At 46.0% G+C, this 21,774-nt stretch overlaps 1 protein-coding gene and 1 long non-coding RNA gene across 2 annotated transcripts in view; one reads left to right on the forward strand and one right to left on the reverse strand.

The window, feature by feature from the left end:
- The window catches only part of IRF8 (interferon regulatory factor 8), a 42,896-nt gene extending 37,649 nt beyond the window's left edge, over positions 1-5,247 (reverse strand). The window contains exon 1 of the mRNA XM_083164197.1: positions 4,975-5,247. The gene's annotated coding sequence lies outside the window, so the exon portion shown is untranslated. The remainder of the gene's footprint in view (positions 1-4,974) is intronic.
- Positions 1-21,774, forward strand: part of LOC146045386 (uncharacterized) — a 481,075-nt gene that overhangs the window by 433,284 nt on the left and 26,017 nt on the right. The gene's annotated exons all lie outside the window — the stretch shown is intronic.

Raw genomic sequence — 21,774 nt, forward strand, 5'->3', positions numbered from 1 at the left:
CACTGTGTCCCCTTGCATGGCTCACTGCGCTCGCCATGATTGTGGCACTATTTTATTCTCCCACCATGCCCTAGTGCAGGGCTGGGCAACACCGGCCCTCCAGATGTTGATGAACTACACATCCCAGCATGCCTTGCATCAGTTTCAGCATGGCCACATAGCAAAACTAATGCAAAGCATCCTGGGATGTGTAGTTCACTAACATCTGGAGGGCCGGTGTTGCCCAGCCCTGCCCTAGTGGATGGTAGGGCATGAAATACCGCCTGTCGGCTCAAAAAACTGTGAAAAACCCCATGTCGACTTTTTGACTGTTGACCTAACCCATGTCGACCTAATGACCCTGGGACCTAACTCATGTCGACCTTGACACATGTCAACCTAAATGCATGCCGACCTAATGGTGTCGACCTAATGACTGTCTAACAACTTGCTGGTGACCCAATGACTGTATCCCCTTCCAAAATAGTCTGGAACTTTCCCTGAACCGGGGACCAGACAGATAACCAGAATCCAGATACTCTGGACAGTCAGTTACTATGACAGAAGTATACAGTCAGTCCTGTGCCCTGGCCCCATTTCAGGTCACCTTAGTGTAATGATATATACTTCAACATGTTGGAGTTCATATAAGACAACTGCCCCTCTGAGTGGACAGTCCCAGGTTTTATAGATTTGTCCCAAGGAATATCTCTATTAATCTACAGTTTATTTTATTGTGTACCCTGGACACAAGGATTAGATGCTGAATTGCCACTTGGTGCATTTATGGATGCAACCGTCGGTCGCACCAATAGAAACTCCAATCAGAAATGATGGCAGGTGCAGATTCTCTGTCTGACGTACTGTGCGCCTCAATGGCAGCTGTGACTGCGGCGCATGCCGTAAAGTACCCATGTTCAGTAGTTTGCACATACACCAGAAGCGCACTGCACATGTGCAGTACAGGTCCGCGCAGTAGCACACAGCAGGCCTGGTATGTATGCGCAGGAGATAAAAATCACTCCACTATAGAATCAGACAAATATACAAATACTGTATTTTCGGAGCTATTTATCAAAGCTTAGAAAGAGTTAAAATTGGGAGCAATAACTACTAACCAATTAACTTCTCATTTATATTTTACAGACTGTGCTTGAAAAATGGCAGTTGTGGGCTGATTTCTTGGTACATATTTGTTTCTCTCGATCAAGTTTTACTACACTTCGAACTTTGTAAATGACCTCTGAGGTTAAGTTCATGTTGCAGCATCAAAGTGAAAATGAACTTTGAAACACGAGCGGTAGGATAGCTGTGCTCTTATTTTCATTTTCAGTACCATGTAAGAGGGGGATTTTTGTATAGTCCTCCACCCCAATTATAAACCACTCCCCATCAAAAAGAAAATCACCTAAGAAACGAGCAGGATAGATGGTCCTGTTGGATCTAATAGTTTTTGTCTTCTAACCCCTTCTCGGTTCCTTTAACACATTGCAGTACATTAACTACTATTGTCACACAAAGCACATGTCACATGTAAGTCTCAAGCACAGTCATTTCTTCAATAACTCCTATCACTGGAAGCAAATTGAATGAGGTTTCAGGGAAATCTCCAACTTTAGAGTGGATGACATCAGTGATACCCCTTTCACACCACAAAAAAAACCTGGGTCGACCATTGCCGGTGTGCGGTGTAAAAGGGACATGTTGAATATCCCGGGTCCAGTAGCCTGGCAATCCGACCCAGGATATCATCAGCGTTATTCCCGTTTTGCTGGGCAGTTTGAACGGGTAACCTGGGTCGAGCGACCCGTGTCCCGTTCATTTCTATGGAGGAGGCAACAGCATCACCTCGGTGCTGCCTCCTCCCCCACCTGATGCGCCGAAATGATAGAATCAGATTGGTTGCTATGGGGATGCGATACTAGTGATGTGATACTTCATTCCCATTAATAGTAACACCACCTCAATAAGGCTGCATACACTGGTACACTTGTACACTGGGCGTAGATAACGGGTACTTACTACCAACCAATCAGATCCTATCTATCATTTTTCAAACAGCCTGTTAACTGATATTTAGGAGCTGATTGGTTGGTACTTCACTCCACTTCATCACTCTTCAAAGCTTAGTAAATCTCTCCCATAGTAAATAAATGTCCGGTAAGTGCAGGAATGTCATTACTCCACACAGAATGAATACACGGCTTTTACGTGTCAATGTCACTTTCCTTTCTCTTCAGTCATGATACAGCCGCACTGTGACATTATGGGGAATGGTGTGGAATGAGCCATTGCGGCATACTGTACCATGTATTTATATACTGTAGCATCAGCATATTCCAGAGTGTCGCAACAGTAAAACAAGACTGAATATTAACAGACAGACAAAGCAGTCAATGTTACAAACTTTTGATATGGGGCCCACATGTATCTAGTTATGCCACTGTATCCACCATTCTTACCATTCCAAGATAACAATGATAAAACTAGAGACAAGCATTTGTGAGTCACATTACTTTCGGTTTTAGTTCAGTGGCCGGCATTCTGCATTCTGCAGGCCCTGCCTCTACACTTTCACGTCCACTGGTTTAGAACATTGCTGGGGACTTATCTATTTTACGCCTCACATTTTGTTTCCTGAACATCTAACTAGAGCTTTATTTCATACTAGTAACCCTGCTCGAAGCAAAAGCTTCGAAAGCTAGTCTGCTACCTTCTGTGTTTGTGCATGTGTGAGAAAAAGATGTAGTATTCTCTAACACAGAAATGCGGTAAAAACCCGCATTTCTGTATGCTCAAACCCCCCCCCCCCACAGTGTCACCGGATTCCCTGCAGAAGCCTATGGGCTTCTTACCGCAGCGATGTGTGAGGGATCCATCACGGATCCCTCCCAGCATGCCCTGCGGCAGGTTCCGGCGTTCTGCGCATGTGCAGATGGACTCCCGGGCAGGGCAGCCGAGAGGAATGCCGGGCCCCGGTAAAAATTTGGAGGCGTGGCCTAAGTGTGGGAGGTGTGGGCACCTCCCGCACTTAGGCCACGCCCCCAAAATGTTTAAAGGAGGGTGAAAGAAAACTCTAAAAACTGTAATCTCAGCAGCAGCACACACCTACAGCATGTGCTGTGCTGACAGCAGGCTCAGCATGTGCTACTGTTGCTACCCGGGAGGGACGGAGGGGGAAGGGAGGGGTCGGACCAGGGCCCCTGCGGGGCCCCCCCAGCAAGCCTGGGCCCGGGTAATTTGTACCCGCTCCCCCCCTCTCTCGGCTGCCCTGCTCCCGGGTCACAGACTCGTAAGTCCAGCACCGGCACCGCATCGCAAGGGACAGCTCTTATCGCAAGAGCTGTCCCTTGCGTTAATAACCACATATGTTACAGCATATGTGGTTATTAATAATGCGATGCCCGGCAATAATGGGCAGCGGATGTTACAACATCCCGCCGGTAGTTTCACTCTCTGCCAGCAGAAGGCAGTGTTTTGGAGACTCACGGACACTAGACATATATATAGATGATCATTAAACTATTCTTCGGTGTAGGACACTTGGGGCTCACTAGACAGTCCTGCTGGAACTTGTAGTTGGTACTGAGCCAAAGACTGCTCAAATATCACTTCAGTTACGCTTAAGACCTCAAACAACAGGTAAAAAAACAGATACAAAAGGAAATATCTCAGCTAGGAATGTGTATATATCAGAGAAAAATGTTCACCAACTTCATGGACATTCTACATTTATAATATCACAATCCCCCACCAATATTCTATGGATATTTTTATTCTGTTGGTCCTCAAACTCTTTATTAATCTGTAATAATCAACAGTTGTTTATGTGTGTATTTTTCTCCATATTGAATGAAAAGGCACCAAACACAGGAGTCTACATTTCAATGGACAGAATTATGTAACACAAAATTCGGTATAAAATGAAAACATTATAAAACTTGCTTCCATGTGGTAATATTACACACCGGGATTGGGAAAGGGGGGTCAACAAGAGCAGCAGTGACCCCAGTGCTTGAGGTAAAATACTTTTTCCATTTTTAACGGTTCTTCATGTTTAGGCAACCTGTAGGCAACCTGTATCTCACTAGACAGACCTGCTGGGACCTGTAGTCCCACATGAGCTACAGAGCCAAAGACCACCTGACACTGACCTAGCTAGCCAAAAATGAAATAAACCAACAGTAGCAGCCAGGATCCCTGGTGTTACAGCTGTGGTGATAAGATAATCTGGGTCTTTGTGCCCGATACAATGTTACAGTGATATACAGATACAGTGATAGATGTACAGTAATGTACAGAGATACAGTGACGGGTATAAAAAAAATACAGTGATATACAGAGATAACATATTGTAATTACAGTGACAGCTGTACAGGTACAGTGATAGTGATATATACAGAGATGCAGTGATAGCTGTACAGGGATGCATCATGCAGTGATAGCTGTGCGGAGATGCAGTGACAGCTGTACATAGATACAGTGATACACAGAGATGTAGTGATACCTGTGCAAAGATACAGTAATAGCTGTGCGGAGATGCAGTGACAGCTGTACATAGATACAGTGATAGTTATACAGTGATATATACAGAGATGTAGTGATACCTGTGCAAAGATGCAGTGATAGCTGTGCGGAGATGCAGTGACAGCTGTACATAGATACAGTGATACACAGAGATGTAGTGATACCTGTGCAAAGATACAGTAATAGCTGTGCGGAGATGCAGTGACAGCTGTACATAGATACAGTTATAGTTATACAGTGATATACACAGAGATGTAGTGATACCTGTGCTAAGATGCAGTGATCGCTGAACAGAGATACTGTGCTATATACAGACACTTATACAGTTATAACTGTACAGATATGCAGTGATAGCTGTACAGTGATATATATACAGGGATGAAGGCAGTGATGTATTGTAGCAGTGTTACAGCTCCCAGCCCTGTAGTGTATGCATTGCAGTGCGTGTAGTGTAATGTGCATTATTACCTCTGTCAGCGCTGTCCTCGGTCCTCTATGATGAATGCAGACTTATTACACCCTACTGCCATGTTAAACAGACAAATCACGCCTACTCCCTGACACCCACATCCAGTAGGGCGGGATTGCCCGCGGGTGGGCGGGGCTACAGCATATGTGCCTTCTTTTAAGTGCAGTCGTTTCCGAGAAACGGAGCGAGCGATCTCAGGGCCGGGCTGCAACTCTTCCTTTCCTACAGTAGTCACCCGCAGGCCTGGTGGCGCCCGGCGCAGAGAAGGAAACTATTACACTTTGTATATGTGCTTTACAGGAAAGGCACAGGTGGCCGGTAATCACCAGGTGACGGTACTACATGTGGTGGCAGAGGGAAGAATGTATGTGTTTTACAGCTCATATACCGGACTTTACACAGAAGCCTATGGTATCACAGCACAATATGCTATACACGTCATATACCGGACTTTACACAGCACTGCAGCTCATGGTATCACAGCACAACAACAGATCCTTCTGTCTACCAGTATTTACATAGGAGCCTCTGGTATCACAGCACAGCATGGGTTTTACACAGCAGCCCCTGGTATCAGAACAGCATAACAGTGGTACAATTCAGCATATGATTTCACATCATTGTTTTTCATAGCAGCCTACAGTATCATAGCAACCCATGGTTTTATAGGATACTAAAGAATAGACTAAGGGCCTTATTCAGTATCGCTCGCTAAGCAGCGGTCGTTTGCTGGGAGAACGAACGCCAATCCTCCCAGAAGAATGCGAATGTGTATGCTGACCCATCTATTTGCACGCGTGCATATGGGGGAAAAATCAAGCAAATGATTTTCCCCTCGTTCGCAAATAAAAGTCAGTCTAAACTGATTTCTTTTTGGCTCGGAACTGGAAGCGTTTTTCTGGGCGCACACCCCGTTTTAGTGGGCACGCCTAGGAAATGCTGGGTGTCCCCATGCGCCAGCCCCCTGTACTCCCCCTGCCCACCCCCCTTTGTGCGACCACCTCAGTGATTGTGATAGTCGTCAAAGGTGTTCGTACGGAAGCCCTGCAAATGTGTTTATTCGCTTATACACAAACACAGAGCCGCACCATCGGTCTCAGGAGCGAATACGCCGGGGACCCAAAATCCCGGTATATGGAACACGGTTCCAAGCCAGGTCAGAGCCGGGATTTGCTCCGTTTACACTGCGGTGCAGACCCGGGATCGCCACGCCAGGGCCCAGGACCACCGTGCTGGGGCAAGCCTAGCACCAAGGTAAGCTGTTGGGCTGCCCCCAGCCTCCGTGCACCCCCCCCCCCCCAGCCCTTTTCCGAGAGGTGAATGAATGACGCACACCTTCACCTCATATCCATTCACTCTCTCCGCTGCTGTCTGCATAGTACAGCAGACAGCATTCGGCTGGCTGTGTGCGCCCCCCGCCCAATCTCCATACTCCATACGATTTCCTTCTGAAGAAACCGCTACATACCGATACAGCGGAGAAACGCGTCAAGGGGCAGAGGTAACCTATAATGTGAACCCACAACCAGCAGTACCCGAGCAATTTCCTTAAACCGACTTCCATCAGTCTGAGCCGGCTGTCCACATCAGTGATAAATGGGAGACCCCCAGTGCTCTGGCACTAACAACGCAAGCCGTTCTCTGGCAGGAGAGATAAGTCAGAACAGCCTGGGTGAGTCTACCTGCAACCTAAATAATTTCTCCTAGTCCCCGGCAGTCCAGCGGCTTCCATCTAGCTGTGCGCCGAAGGTGGACGGCTCGCTCACTGCACACAGAAATATCAGCTGGCCGTCAACAGGCGGCGACAGCTGACAGTGTAGCTAGAGCTGTCCACGGACAGGATGGACTGTAAATATAAATATAAAAAACGGCTACCAATTACCCTCTCGACTTCCCTGAAATTGCTACCTCAAAGTCGTGCACAGGTTGTCGGGACTAATAGCTGCTGTGAATATTCTTTTTTTTAATATATATATATATATATATACACGTGGGGGTTTGACCCTGAATGCGCTTCCAATACTAGATAGCGGCCAACCTCTACAAAATCCCCCCTGTTAGTGGGAGATGAGGGACAAGACACGAGAAAAAGATGTAGAGGGCGCTGTAGGAATTCCCACCACCTTATTGTGTGCTCAAGTTTCAAGCAGATAGGTAGAGTAATAATTCAATCACATTTATTAAAAATACAAATGTATGACATTTACAAATTCATATTCTTGTGAACCGCAAGGAAACGACCCGACGCGTTTCGTCTCCGAAGAGACTTCCTCAGGGGTACACGGTAGAATGCGGTATGTTGTAAAAACAATCTTTTAAAATTCTTTGTAAGAATCAAACAGAGTTCGGAAAGGACTTTGTAAAATTCCAATGTAGACAGGCCTTCAATAAGGGCCCTTTTGGCAGAATAGGGCGCTGGAAAAAAGGGGGAGGAGTGTACCAGAATTTGGTGAGCACAACTGAACTCTCCTGTTTCTGGAAAAGGTGCAGGAGAGTTCAGTTGTGCTCACCAAATTCTGGTACACTCCTCCCCCTTTTTTCCAGCGCCCTATTCTGCCAAAAGGGCCCTTATTGAAGGCCTGTCTACATTGGAATTTTACAAAGTCCTTTCCGAACTCTGTTTGATTCTTACAAAGAATTTTAAAAGATTGTTTTTACAACATACCGCATTCTACCGTGTACCCCTGAGGAAGTCTCTTCGGAGACGAAACGCGTCGGGTCGTTTCCTTGCGGTTCACAAGAATATGAATTTGTAAATGTCATACATTTGTATTTTTAATAAATGTGATTGAATTATTACTCTACCTATCTGCTTGAAACTTGAGCACACAATAAGGTGGTGGGAATTCCTACAGCGCCCTCTACATCTTTTTCTCATATATATATATATATATATATATGTTGTTTTTTTTATATGTATTTTTATTGTAAATCTGTACCTAAGGTATAATTTTTATAAATGATATGTTTGTACCAATAATTCAAAAACGCTTTGAACTATTTCCAATTGTGTGGCGCTCTCTGGATGTATGTGTTTATTCACGAACATCCGTACTTTTATTGTTCCACTTTAGCAAACTGTCCAATTTGTTAATTGGGAGCAGCCATCCATTTTAATATATTCCCTTCTTCCAAGGGTGAGGTTTAGTGTTTGCGCCTGATTGGTTGTATTTCAACCTAAGTTTTCAGTCTCCATACTGACTGCAGGACGCTGCGGTCTGGAGGTTGGGCTTCCCCATTGCTGTCAACGGGAGCTGGGTCAGATGACTCGGCATACCTGTTTACACTGCCTCCCACCCGGGTCCTCCCCATTTTCCACCCTGGTCAAGACCAGGGTAGGATTCGAGGGGTAATGGACCCGGCTTCTTTTTATCAGCTACACCTTTTACACCGACGCTGACCCGGGTCCACCCCGGGTTTTTGCCTTGGTGTAAAAGGGGTATTAATTAGCACCTCAGTCATTTTGCTTTAACCATCACTGCCGAGCCATGGATATTCCTACAACCTGGACTGTTGAGGTGCCTTGCGGACCGCATTGCAGAACTGCGCTAAAACGTCACATGACAGCATGATAACTAACCTACATTAAATACATCACATTGCAGAGTAGGATATTGTACCACAAGACCGTATGTCATCAGAGGCCATACTGGTTCCAGTTAGGGATGCCAATCCTGAGACATTTTTTCAACGCCCCATAAAGAATATCCTAGTTCATTTTGTGGACCATAGTAGTGCCTTTATTAATGTTACGCCCCATAGTTTTTCCTTGAGGCCCATACACACTGGGCAATTTTGAGTCCTGCTATGGAAAGCTATCCACCTGGGGAAAATCGCTTGGATGAGCAAAAAATGCCCAGTGTGTATTTACCTTTAGTTCATGTTAGAGATTGTAAGCTTGTGATTAAAGCCTTCCTACCTTTATGACGATTTGTAACTTCCCAGTTTGTTCTATACCTGTTTACAGTTGTAAAGCAGAACAGAACTTGTTGCTCTGTATAAGAAACTGTTAATAAATAAATGTGTACTAGTAGTGCACTGGTTCACGTTATGCCCCATAGTAGTGCACTAGTTCACGTTATGCCCCATAGTAGTGCACTAGTTCATGTTATGCCCCATAGTAATGCACTAGTTCACGTTATACCCTATAGTAGTGCACTAGTTCACGTTATACTCCATAGTAGTGCACTAGTTCACGTTATACTCCATAGTAGTGCACTAGTTCATGTTATGCCCCATAGTAGTGCACTAGTTCACGTTATGCCCCATAGTAGTGCACTAGTTCACGTTATGCCCCATAGTAGTGCACTAGTTCACGTTATGCCCCATAGTAGTGCACTAGTTCACGTTATGCCCCATAGTAGTGCACTAGTTCACGTAATGCCCCATAGTAGTACACTAGTTCACGTTATGCCCCATAGTAGTACACTAGTTCATGTTATGCCCCATAGTAGTACACTAGTTCATGTTATACCCCATAGTAGTGCACTAGTTCATGTTATGCCCCGTAGTAGTACCCTAGCTTATGTTATGCCCTGTAGTAGTGTCTTAGTTCATGTTATGCCCCGTAGTAGTACCCTAGTTCATGTTATGCCCCATAGTCATGCCCTAGTTTATGTTATGCCCTGTAGCCCTAGTTCATATTATGCCCCGTAGTAGTACCCTAGTTCATGTTATGCCCATAGTCGTGCCCTAGTTTATTTTATGAGCCACAGTTATGCCTAGTTCTTGTTATATCACATTACAATGAGCAGGTTCGGGGTATACCTTCATATATATTGTAGGCCACAAGGCAAAAGTTTGAAGGGCCACTATGTACCACCCAATAGTGTAAAATGTATAAACACATGTAACGCATACCTCCCAACTTTTTCAATTGGAGAATAGGGACCGCGCGGGCAAATTAGACCGCGTCTATTGTCCCCCCCTCGCAGTGGGACACTGTCGGTCGTGGGAGGGACACGGGAACGTCCCCAAGAACCGGGACGTTCCCGCGTTTAGCGGGACAGTTGGGAGGTATGGTAACGGTGACATGGAAGGTAGTAGCCATTTCAAGCTCTGGGCCTCATAGCAGCTAGGCCCTTGTAGATAACAAATGAAACTGTGACAGGGAAGGAGGCTCGTCTGAACTGTGGGCTCTTATAGCAGCTGCACTCCCTGCACCTGAGGTAGCTACAGTACACCATTATGACAGATAATCATAAGGGCGTAGACAGATAATCTCCATGGTGAGGCTCAGCAGCTTGTCTATGATCAAGTCTTCGTTTCTATCAATCAGCAACTGCACTCCCTACCTATGGTAGCTACACCCCTGTATAGAACACATGTAACTGTGACAGGGAAGGTGGCCCCTCTCAGCTCTGGGCCCCATAGCAGCTGCACATCCTGCACCTATGGTAGCTACACCCCTGTATATAACACATGTAACTGTGACAGGGATGGTGGCCACTCTCAGCTCTCTGTATATAACACATGTAACTATGACAGGGATGGTGGCCCCTCTCAGCCCTGGGCCCCATAGCAGCTGCACATCCTGCACCTATGGTAGCTACACCCCTGTAGATAACGGGATATGGTCATTGGGTCACCAGCAAGTTGCTAGACAGTCATTAGGTCGACATGCAGGAAGGTCGACATGAGTCTAGGTCAACATGGGTTTGGTCGACAGTTAAAAGGTCGACATGGGGTTTTTCATTGTTTTTCTCAGCAGACATGTGCCGACAGGCGGTATTTCATGCCCTACCATCCACTAGGGCGTGGTGGGAGAATAAAATAGTGTGCTGAGCGTATCAAGGCTCCAAACCTGAGGCATGGCGAGCGCAGCGAGGGGACGAGATGCACTGTGACCTGTGTCCATGTCAACTGTGTCGACATTCAGGGCAAAAAACAGTGAAAAACCCCATGTCGAGCTTTTGACTGTTAACCTAACCCATGTCGACCTAATGACCCTGTCGGCCTAACCCATGTCGACCTAGACCCTTTTCGACCTTCCTGCATGTTGACCTAGACACATGTTGACCTAATGGTGTCGACCTAATGACTGTCTAACAACTTGCTGGTGACCAACTGATCCACACCCGTATATAACACATGTACAGATGGAGCATGTCTTATCTTTGGCCGGCGCTCGCCAGACCCCTTGCACTGCTGAGGGCCAATGACAGAGACTGGGACGCGCGTCCCAGTCTCTCGACGTTGGCGATGCGGGTCCCTGCCCGTCTCCGCTTCAGGGAGACGGGCAGGGTTAGGGGGGATGGCGGGGCGGTGAGGGGCACCGGGGGAGGCGGCGGGGACCCGGGACAAGGTCCGTTACCACGGGGCGCGGGAGCCGGACGCCGGCGGGGCTAGCGATAGAAATGACAGCCCTGCAAAGTTAAGGCCGGCTCCATCTGTAACTCCCTGCACCTATAGTAGCTACACCCTGTATATAACACATGTAACTGTGACAGGGAAGGTGGCCCCTCTCAGCTCTGGGCCCCATAGCAGCTGCACTCCCTGCACCTATGGTAGCTACACCGTGTATATAACACATGTAACTGTGACAGGGAAGGTGGCCCCTCTCAGCTCTGGGCCCTATAGTAGCGGCAATCCTTGCACCTATGACTGCCACACCCTTGATCCAGTGCCACATTACACAGCATTGTTCTTCTGCAGGGATTCCCAACACCTGCATACAGTGTAGACAGGGAATTGTCAATGACTGCTTGACTGGTCCCATTAAGAAGAAATTAGTATAGATAATATACATCTGGGGGTGAGAAAAAATGCGTGGTTTTTTTTAGTCTCGATTTGTGACCTGATGTAAATGTTTGAGAGCTGGCAATTTTCCTGAGGAATCTCCCCATGTTAAACCTTCAGGGATTCAGGAAATATCATTATCAGACTTTATGGGGTTCATCTATGGAAGAGTTGTCCATGGGGAAGCAAGGGTTAAGTAATCAGTGCATGGAAGTACAGAGAACCTGTCACCACTGCTACCGCTATGCATTGTCTGTAGCAACACAAATATTAGACACCCACAACTTCCCCTGCATCCATCACCTTGCCTCCAGCCAGGGCACCACAACCTGTTTGGTGTGTGTGTGGGGGGGGACAAATATATCATTTCATTTTGGCACCCCTGTAAAGCGTAATCATACGCACATGTTTACACATATTATGCAGATACAGTATTAGAAGAAAAAGACAACATTAAGGGCCGGGACCCATTTACAGATTGTTGAGGTTTATGGCGGGATGTATTAATATACATCGCCGCCCGGCCGCTGCGATGCTAGCGCATATGTATTGACATATGCGGCTAGCATCGCACTGCGGTGACGGAGGACCCCCGCGATACCTGTTATGTGGTGTGCGGGGGTCTCCGTCACCTCCCTGGGTGCCTCCTCCTCCCCTCATGCCGGGACAGCTAAGCAGGCTGTTCCCTGCAGCCAGAAGGAGGAGCAGGGGTTTACCTTCCAGGTCCAGGAGGACCTGCAGGAAGGTAAGCCAGAGGGAGGAGCAGAGGGGGGTCAGTTGAGGCGGCAGGCGGCAATAAGAAGCCCATAGGCTTCTATAAGGTATCGCCACCCAAAGGTGGCGATACCCTGCTATGCAGTGACGCGGGGGCCGGATATTTATACATTAGAAAATGCGGTAATTACCGCATTTTTAGCTTAGTACATCCAGTCCTTAGTCTGTATAAATAAAGCCTACTATTGCTGCTATTCGGGGAATACGAAATACAGTACATTTCTGTAGCTCAGACCCTGGCTGCACTGGTGCATAGACGGTACAATCATAGCTCACACCCTGGCTGCAGTGGTGCATGGATGGTACCAGTCGTAGTTCACAAACTGGCTGTGGTGGTGCATGGATGGTACCACTTATAGCACACACCCTGGCTGTGAAGGTACATGGACGGTACCACTTATAGCACACACCCTGGCTGTGAAGGTACATGGACGGTACCACTTATAGCACTTATAGCACACACCCTGGCTGTGAAGGTACATGGACGGTACCACTTATAGCACTTATAGCACACACCCTGGCTGTGAAGGTACATGGACGGTACCACTTATAGCACTTATAGCACACACCCTGGCTGTGAAGGTGCATGGACGGTACAATCATAGCTCACACCCTGGCTGCATGGATGGTACCAGTCATAGCTTACAAACTGGCTGCGGTGGTGCATGGACGTTCCACTTGTACCTCACACCCTGGCTGCACTGGAGCATGGTCGTACAATCATAGTTCACACACTGGCTGCGGTGGTGTCACGACCTGTGGGTTTTGTGGAACCGGGTCTGGACTTAGGTCGGATGCAGCGGGAGTAGAAGGTGGTTGAAAACTAGCAGGCCTAATGTACTGCTTCTTCGCAGAGGTAAGATAACCAGATCACTGGGATCTGCATAGGTACTTGGGAGCAGAAATGGGAGAGTAACCAGACGAGTAGACAAACCAGAGATGGGAATGCAGGAACCAGGGAAGTAACCAGATGACTGGACCGGAGGCTGATGCGAGGATATTGGAGCCAAAGAAGTAACCAGATGAGTGGACCGGAACCTGAGATGGGAATGCCGGAGCCGGGAAAGAAACTGGATGAGTGGACTGGAGGCTGAGACGAGGATATCGGAACCGAAGAAGTAACCAGATGAGTGGACCGGAACCCGAGACGGGAATGCCAGAGCCGGGAAAGTAACCAGATGACTGGACCGGAGGCTGAGACGAGGATATCGGGAACGGAGAAGTAACCAGATGGGTGGACTGTGACAGGAATACCGGAACCGGAGAAGTAACCAGACGAGTGGACCGGAAGCTGAGACGGGAATGCCGGAGCCGGGAACGTAACCAGATGACTGGACCGGAGGACCCACAGCGAGACAATGGACAGGTGTCAGAAGTTCACCGTGAGGAGCTAGGAACTAAGGACACAGCAGAACTGTGAAGAAAGTTGCACCAGACCCTTCCAGGATCTGGCCCTAAATACCCTCCCCTACCTGTGGGTTGGTTCAGGCAGGGGGAAAACACGTTTTCCCATAGAAAGGCCCTAATTGGCCGAATGGAGTCATGTGACTCCGGCAAGATGGCAGCGCCCAGACGCTAGGACCCACCACAGCACACGGCGTGGAGAGAGCAGGGGCACATACCATAGGGGGTGGAGCTGGGTGAAAGGGGGAGGAGAGTACTGGAAGTAGACAGAGAAGAGCTGTGAGGAGATGGGACAACTGGAAAGGGTATTACCTCTGTGCTTACACTGCGTATATTAACTGTAGATGGCAGCTTTGCTGCGGGGGGGGGGGGGGGGAGCTGCCACCTTACTCCACCTGTTTCAGACCCTACGGAATGTTAATAAGGCTATGTATCATTCTAATGAACACATCTATCATTCTAGTTGCTGCTCCTGCATTATGTACATCATTGATAAGCTCTGGCATGGTGCAGAGGCAGATGGGGAGATACAGGGCGCTGTAGGGTGTGCTATCAGCTTACTGGGCTTGTTTACAGTCTGGGCAAGCTAGGAGGGGGAGTGAGGGACTTGCTCTTATCCCTCCACTTTTAGTGAGACCCACTAGGTGAATATTAGTTCTCCAATGTAAATCAGCAGGCTTTTTTCTGAAGGGTTGTTGTTGAGCACTCGCCAGTGTGCGCCCATCAGCTTCAGTGGTTAAGGGACACTCGGATTGTTTTAGCATGCGAATACCTCCAGTTAGAAGATTCATGGTTGTAAAAGTAAACCGTGTGGACAGCTCCTGATAGTAGTACAGGAGTAGAAACACTGCTACTTGTATGTCATTTGGAGCAGCAGTCATTCTATATTTCTACAGTAATATCTGTAACAGGCTGCATGCTTGTACAAGATTCTGTGGGCGCATTGGGCTAGCTTTGTATCCTCTTGTACTTACAAGTGAATATAGAATTACACTTTCTAAGCATTTTAAACCATCAGAGCTTGCACAATAACTTTAGAAACTACAGATCTATGGTCACAAGTAACCAATTACATTTCTCACTTGAAAAACCCACCAATCTGTATTTTGACTTTTTACTAAATAGTGTAGTTTCATGGCGGCAGGCTACGCTACGTTTTCAGTGTAGGCTAAGATACGTTGTCAGCGTAGCCCAATGGCTGCCTAGCGTAGTCAGCGTAGTGTCCCTGCGGCAGCCCTGCGTAGTCATCGTAGTGTCCCCTTCAGGCAAAGTAGTCACCGTACTGTCCCGCGAGCTGCAGCTCTGTCCCCAGCGTCCCTGGCAAGCCTAGTGAGCGCCTCTCATGCAGCGCCGGTAACCTCCAGATCCCCTGCGCTGGCGGAGAGGCGCTCCATCTGCCTGACATGCACGAGTGTCTCAGACGCTTGTGAGTCTCATTAATTCTTGTGGCAGGGTATGGCAACCCTGCCCATGTCTGCTTCAGGGAGACGGGGTTAGGGGTTCGGTAGCACGTGTGTCTCGTGCACAAAGGGGGGTTCGGGCACATTTCCGTCTTATGCACAATAAAGGACGCATTTGCCAGTGCTCCATGTTACATACTGGCAAATGCCTCCTTTTCAACCCCCACTATCAATACTAGCCCGATGCGTGGCCAGTGCACGCGTTATGCATCCTCCTAACCTGTTCATACCCCCACTATCCACGTTGGCATGGAGTTTATTTTATAAAGTGAGGCAAGCGCAGCGAGCCACCAAGCCCGAAGTGTGGCGAGCGCACACGTAAAACCAGCCCGAAGCGTAAAGAACAGACATGGAATACAAGTCAAGTAATCCGCGTCCCCTTGCGGGGCTCGCTGCGCTCGCCACGCTTCGGGCTCGGTGGCTCGCTGCGCTTGCCACACTTTATAAAGTCACACCGATGTGGATAGTGGTGGTATGAACAGGTCGGGAGTACGTGTAATGCATCCGCTCCCCACGTTTTCGGCTGGCGTGGATAGTGGGGGTGTTTCAAGAAAACATTCACACCTGGCACAAATCTAATAAGTGGTGACACAATGCTGACTGACTACGCTAACTACGTAAGCTCTGGCTAGCCGCGAACGTACTGACTACGCTGACTACACGCTAACTGCGTAACGCTGACTGACTACGCTAACTACGTAAGCTCCGGCTAAGCCGCGAAGGTACTGACTATGCTGGCTGCGGGTACACAATGCTGATACTGACAGGGACGCTGACTACGATAACTACCCTGGCCGCGGGAACACTACGCTGATTCTGCCAGGGGCCGTGGGAACACTACGCTGATTCTGACAGGGACGCTGACTACGCTAACTACGCTGGCAGCAGGAACATTGCGCTGATTCTGACAGGGACACTACGCTGACTAAGTAACTGCCGCCGTGAAACTACTCAAGTACCAATTATTTATAGTCTGTGGCTTCTTGTATCAAACTGTATCCATGTGACAGGAGTCTGACATCCCTACTCTGTGCTGCTGGGAATACTGCTCCATCCTCTATATAACTCTCACTCTGTGGCTTCCTGTATCAGTGTGACAGGAGTCTGACATCACTACTCTGTACTGCTGGAGACCCTGCTCCTTCCACTATATAACTCTCAGTCTGTCGCGTCTTGTAGCAGTGTGACAGGAGTCTGACATCACTACTCTGTGCTGCTGGGAACCCTGCTCCATCCACTATATAACTCTCAGTCTGTGGCATCATGTATCAGTGTGGCAGGAGCCTGACATCACTACTCTGTGCTGCTGGGAATACTGCTCCATCCATTATATAACTCTCAGTCTGTGGATTCCTGTATCAGTGTGACAGGAGCCTGACATCCCTACTCTGTGCTGCTGGGAATATTGCTCCATCCATTATATAACTCTCAGTCTGTGGATTCATGTATCAGTGTGACAGGAGCCTGACATCCCTACTCTGTGCTGCTGGGGACCCTGCTCCATCCACTATATAACTCTCAGTCTGTAGCTACCTGCATCAGTGTGACAGGAGCCGGACATCACTACTCTGTGCTGCTGGGAATACTGCTCCATTCATTATATAACTCTCAGTCTGTGGCTTCATGTATCAGTGTGACAGGAGCCTGACATCCCTACTCTGTGCTGCTAGGGACCCTGTTCCTTCCACTATATAACTCTCAATTTGTAGCTACCTGTATCAGTGAAGAAGAGCAACAAAGCTTATTAGGGGAATGGAGAATTTGAGCTACGAGGAGAGATTAAGCAAGCTGGGACTATTTACACTAGAGAAGAGACATTTAAAGGGGGACATGCTCAACATGTCCAAATATGTCAGGGGCCAATATAAGGAACTCTCAAGCACCCTTTTTACTGCAAGAAAGGAATCTAGGTCGCAAGGGCACAAATTTAGATTAGAGGAAAGAAAATTTCGTTTCCTCAAAAGAAAAAAATTCCTTACGGTCAGAGCAGTCAAACTTTGGAACTCTCTTCCTGGAGAGGTGTTGTCGGCAGATACAATAAATACGTTCAAAATAAGGTTGGACAAGCATTTATTGGATAAAAACATCCAAGGATACTAATAAGAATCATATTCTGTCTTTTACAAGGGATAAGCTATTTAAACGTAGGTTGAACTCGATGGACGCAAGTCTTTATTCAGCCTTATCTACTATGTAACTATGTAAATATGTAAGTGGGACAGGAGCCTGACATCCCTACTCTGGGCTTCTGGGAATACTGCTCCATCCTCTATATAACTCACAAAATAAAGAGAGCGCACTGTGTTGATCTTTTGTTATTAAATTTTGTACTTAATTATTATTTTTAATATAATAGGTACACCTTAAAATACACAATTATGCATACATGCATATACACAATAAAAAATTATACACTTTAAAATATATAATGCATTCCAACTAGCACCAAAAAATGGCCCAAGTTCATGATCAATTGCCAACTTAATATAGAGTTCCCAAATGGATATAGTTAATGTCACTTCCAAATGAAGTTATTATGATGTATCCAATTCAATTTAGGAAACAAGGTTTGTATGGGGTTATATTACCGGCTGATGATGACGGTAGCAGCAGTCCAGTAGCTGCGTGTCCGCTTCCACCGGTGTTGCTCCGATGGACTGGGAGCCGGTACCGGGAGCAGACACTCCTGAAGCAGGTGAGAACTGGTCTGCTGACAACCAGCGTGGCCCCGATGTTGTGGGAGCCGACGCTGGGAGCTGACACAGTTATAGATGTTATACCTCTCCCGGAGTAAGCAGCTGATGGCGGGTGACGCTTGGTCCACTCGTTGCCAGCGTAGCCCCGAGTTGGAAGGGGCCGGCGCTGGGAGTTGACACAGGTGTAGACGCCCTGGTTTCTGCGATGGAAATTGCACCTGTGATGGTGCTGGGACACCGCCAAGATCAAGTCGGGTAAACGGTAGTATGGTTCAATTCAGTCGGCTGGATGCTGGGCAATAATACGTTGGTAGCCTTGGCTATCTCTGATGGTGGTAGTCGGAAGGATTTAAATGCAGATAAAGTCTTGACGCGTTTCTCCGTCCATAAATTCTGACGGTTTCCTCAGAAGATAATCTGTCTGTCTTCCTGGCCAGGTTTAAAAAGGTGGGTTGTCCAATCATTGAAAGGTATCAATTAAGTCGCACCTGTGTGCACACCTGATCAATCTGTGGTCAGGAACTCGGTGCATATATTATCACATAATCAGTGCTGTGGAATGCAGTTCTTTATAAAATTAAAACAAACATAAAAAACATACATAGATACATTTAATACAATTTCTATACACAAATTCAGTTTAATATACTTCTTTTACTTCTTTATTGGCATCATCGAACGTTCTTCTATTTATTTGTATGGAGAAAACATATAACCTCAAATATCTGTTCTTTCACATGTTAGAACACCGGAGCCCTTATGGCTCAAGTGTAGCACGTCCGACCTGGGATCACAGCCCACAGAACGGGCTGGTTCAAGACCCAGTCAGGAGTCCACATCGATATATGTTTTGACAATTCATTAAATGCTTTAATTGTTCTAAATATTTAACAGAGAATAGATTTATTGAATTCATCTTTATATATATATATAATAATTTTATTTTCTTTATATTGCATATAATAAGACATTTGCTCAGTTTCTATAGCATAAAAGGATAACTTTCTGTATATCAATCTAGAAAAAATAATTGAATTTCAACCTTATAGCCCTAATGTCATCTGTATCGATATATTTTAAACCATCAATAGATTTTAAGGTTACAAGATATCGAAGCAATCATCTAGTCAAAGGGTGGCCTATGTGGGCCTCTTTACTTCTTATCTATTGCCGTTGTTCTATCCCTAATTCGGATACATCTGATGAAGGGGAAAAAGGAGAAGGAGAAAGGAAAGATGAATAAGTCTATTTAATGAGAGCAGGTAATGCTAAAGAATTGTATATCCAGAGAGAAAGGGAAAGAAAAAAGGGGATACTTAATTAAAGAATGTTCTTTAAACTGATGTGGTGTGTTTCTCTAGAAAAAGGCTATTCCACCTAAAGAAGTCACTTATTGAATATCTGACTTTGAAATGAATGGAAGGCAATAGAAATAAATTGAAATGTATAGAAGCGGTCGACATACGGTATGTTGACATATGCTATGTAGTTCATATATACGTATATATATTTTTTTTGTGCCCTGGTTTCCACTCTTCCCTCCCCTTTTTTCTTTCCCTTTCTCTCTGGATATACAATTCTTTAGCATTACCTGCTCTCATTAAATAGACTTATTCATCTTTCCTTTCTCCTTCTCCTTTTTCCCCTTCATCAGATGTATCCGAATTAGGGATAGAACAACGGCAATAGATAAGAAGTAAAGAGGCCCACATAGGCCACCCTTTGACTAGATGATTGCTTCGATATCTTGTAACCTTAAAATCTATTGATGGTTTAAAATATATCGATACAGATGACATTAGGGCTATAAGGTTGAAATTCAATTATTTTTTCTAGATTGATATACAGAAAGTTATCCTTTTATGCTATAGAAACTGAGCAAATGTCTTATTATATGCAATATAAAGAAAATAAAATTATTATATATATATATAAAGATGAATTCAATAAATCTATTCTCTGTTAAATATTTAGAACAATTAAAGCATTTAATGAATTGTCAAAACATATATCGATGTGGACTCCTGACTGGGTCTTGAACCAGCCCGTTCTGTGGGCTGTGATCCCAGGTCGGACGTGCTACACTTGAGCCATAAGGGCTCCGGTGTTCTAACATGTGAAAGAACAGATATTTGAGGTTATATGTTTTCTCCATACAAATAAATAGAAGAACGTTCGATGATGCCAATAAAGAAGTAAAAGAAGTATATTAAACTGAATTTGTGTATAGAAATTGTATTAAATGTATCTATGTATGTTTTTTATGTTTGTTTTAATTTTATAAAGAACTGCATTCCACAGCACTGATTATGTGATAATATATGCACCGAGTTCCTGACCACAGATTGATCAGGTGTGCACACAGGTGCGACTTAATTGATACCTTTCAATGATTGGACAACCCACCTTTTTAAACCTGGCCAGGAAGACAGACAGATTATCTTCTGAGGAAACCGTCAGAATTTATGGACGGAGAAACGCGTCAAGACTTTATCTGCATTTAAATCCTTCCGACTACCACCATCAGAGATAGCCAAGGCTACCAACGTATTATTGCCCAGCATCCAGCCGACTGAATTGAACCATACTACCGTTTACCCGACTTGATCTTGGCGGTGTCCCAGCACCATCACAGGTGCAATTTCCATCGCAGAAACCAGGGCGTCTACACCTGTGTCAACTCCCAGCGCCGGCCCCTTCCAACTCGGGGCTACGCTGGCAACGAGTGGACCAAGCGTCACCCGCCATCAGCTGCTTACTCCGGGAGAGGTATAACATCTATAACTGTGTCAGCTCCCAGCGTCGGCTCCCACAACATCGGGGCCACGCTGGTTGTCAGCAGACCAGTTCTCACCTGCTTCAGGAGTGTCTGCTCCCGGTACCGGCTCCCAGTCCATCGGAGCAACACCGGTGGAAGCGGACACGCAGCTACTGGACTGCTGCTACCGTCATCATCAGCCGGTAATATAACCCCATACAAACCTTGTTTCCTAAATTGAATTGGATACATCATAATAACTTCATTTGGAAGTGACATTCACTATATCCATTTGGGAACTCTATATTAAGTTGGCAATTGATCATGAACTTGGGCCATTTTTTGGTGCTAGTTGGAATGCATTATATATTTTAAAGTGTATAATTTTTTATTGTGTATATGCATGTATGCATAATTGTGTATTTTAAGGTGTACCTATTATATTAAAAATAATAATTAAGTACAAAATTTAATAACAAAAGATCAACACAGTGCGCTCTCTTTATTTTGTGTTTTTTTGTTTACCAGCAAGGCTTAGTAGTCTTTTGTTGGGAGCAGCACATAAGCTGTGGATTTGAGTTTATATTTAATTTTTTACCAATAATTTACATACATAAGCAAAACTGCGCCTGATTTTCCCATCTGGGCAACCCTTTTCTCTATATAACTCTCAGTCTGTGGCTTCCTGTATCAGTGTGACAGGAGCCTGACATCCTTACTCTGTGTTGCTGGGGACCCTGCTCCTGCCACTATATAACGCTCAGTCTGTGTCTTCCTTTATCAGTGTAAAATGAACCAGCTCTGTGCTGCTGGGGCCCCCTGCTTCTTCCACCATACAACTCTGTCTGTTGCTTCCTGTATAAGTGTGACAGGAGCCTGACATCCCTACTCTATGCTGCTTGGAATACTACTCAATAAACTAAATATACTTCCACAATAAAACTCTAGCTCTATGGCTTCCTGTATCCG

Source organism: Crinia signifera, chromosome 11 (genome assembly GCF_055691185.1).
Source record: "Crinia signifera chromosome 11, ASM5569118v1, whole genome shotgun sequence".
Lineage (NCBI taxonomy): Eukaryota > Metazoa > Chordata > Amphibia > Anura > Myobatrachidae > Crinia > Crinia signifera.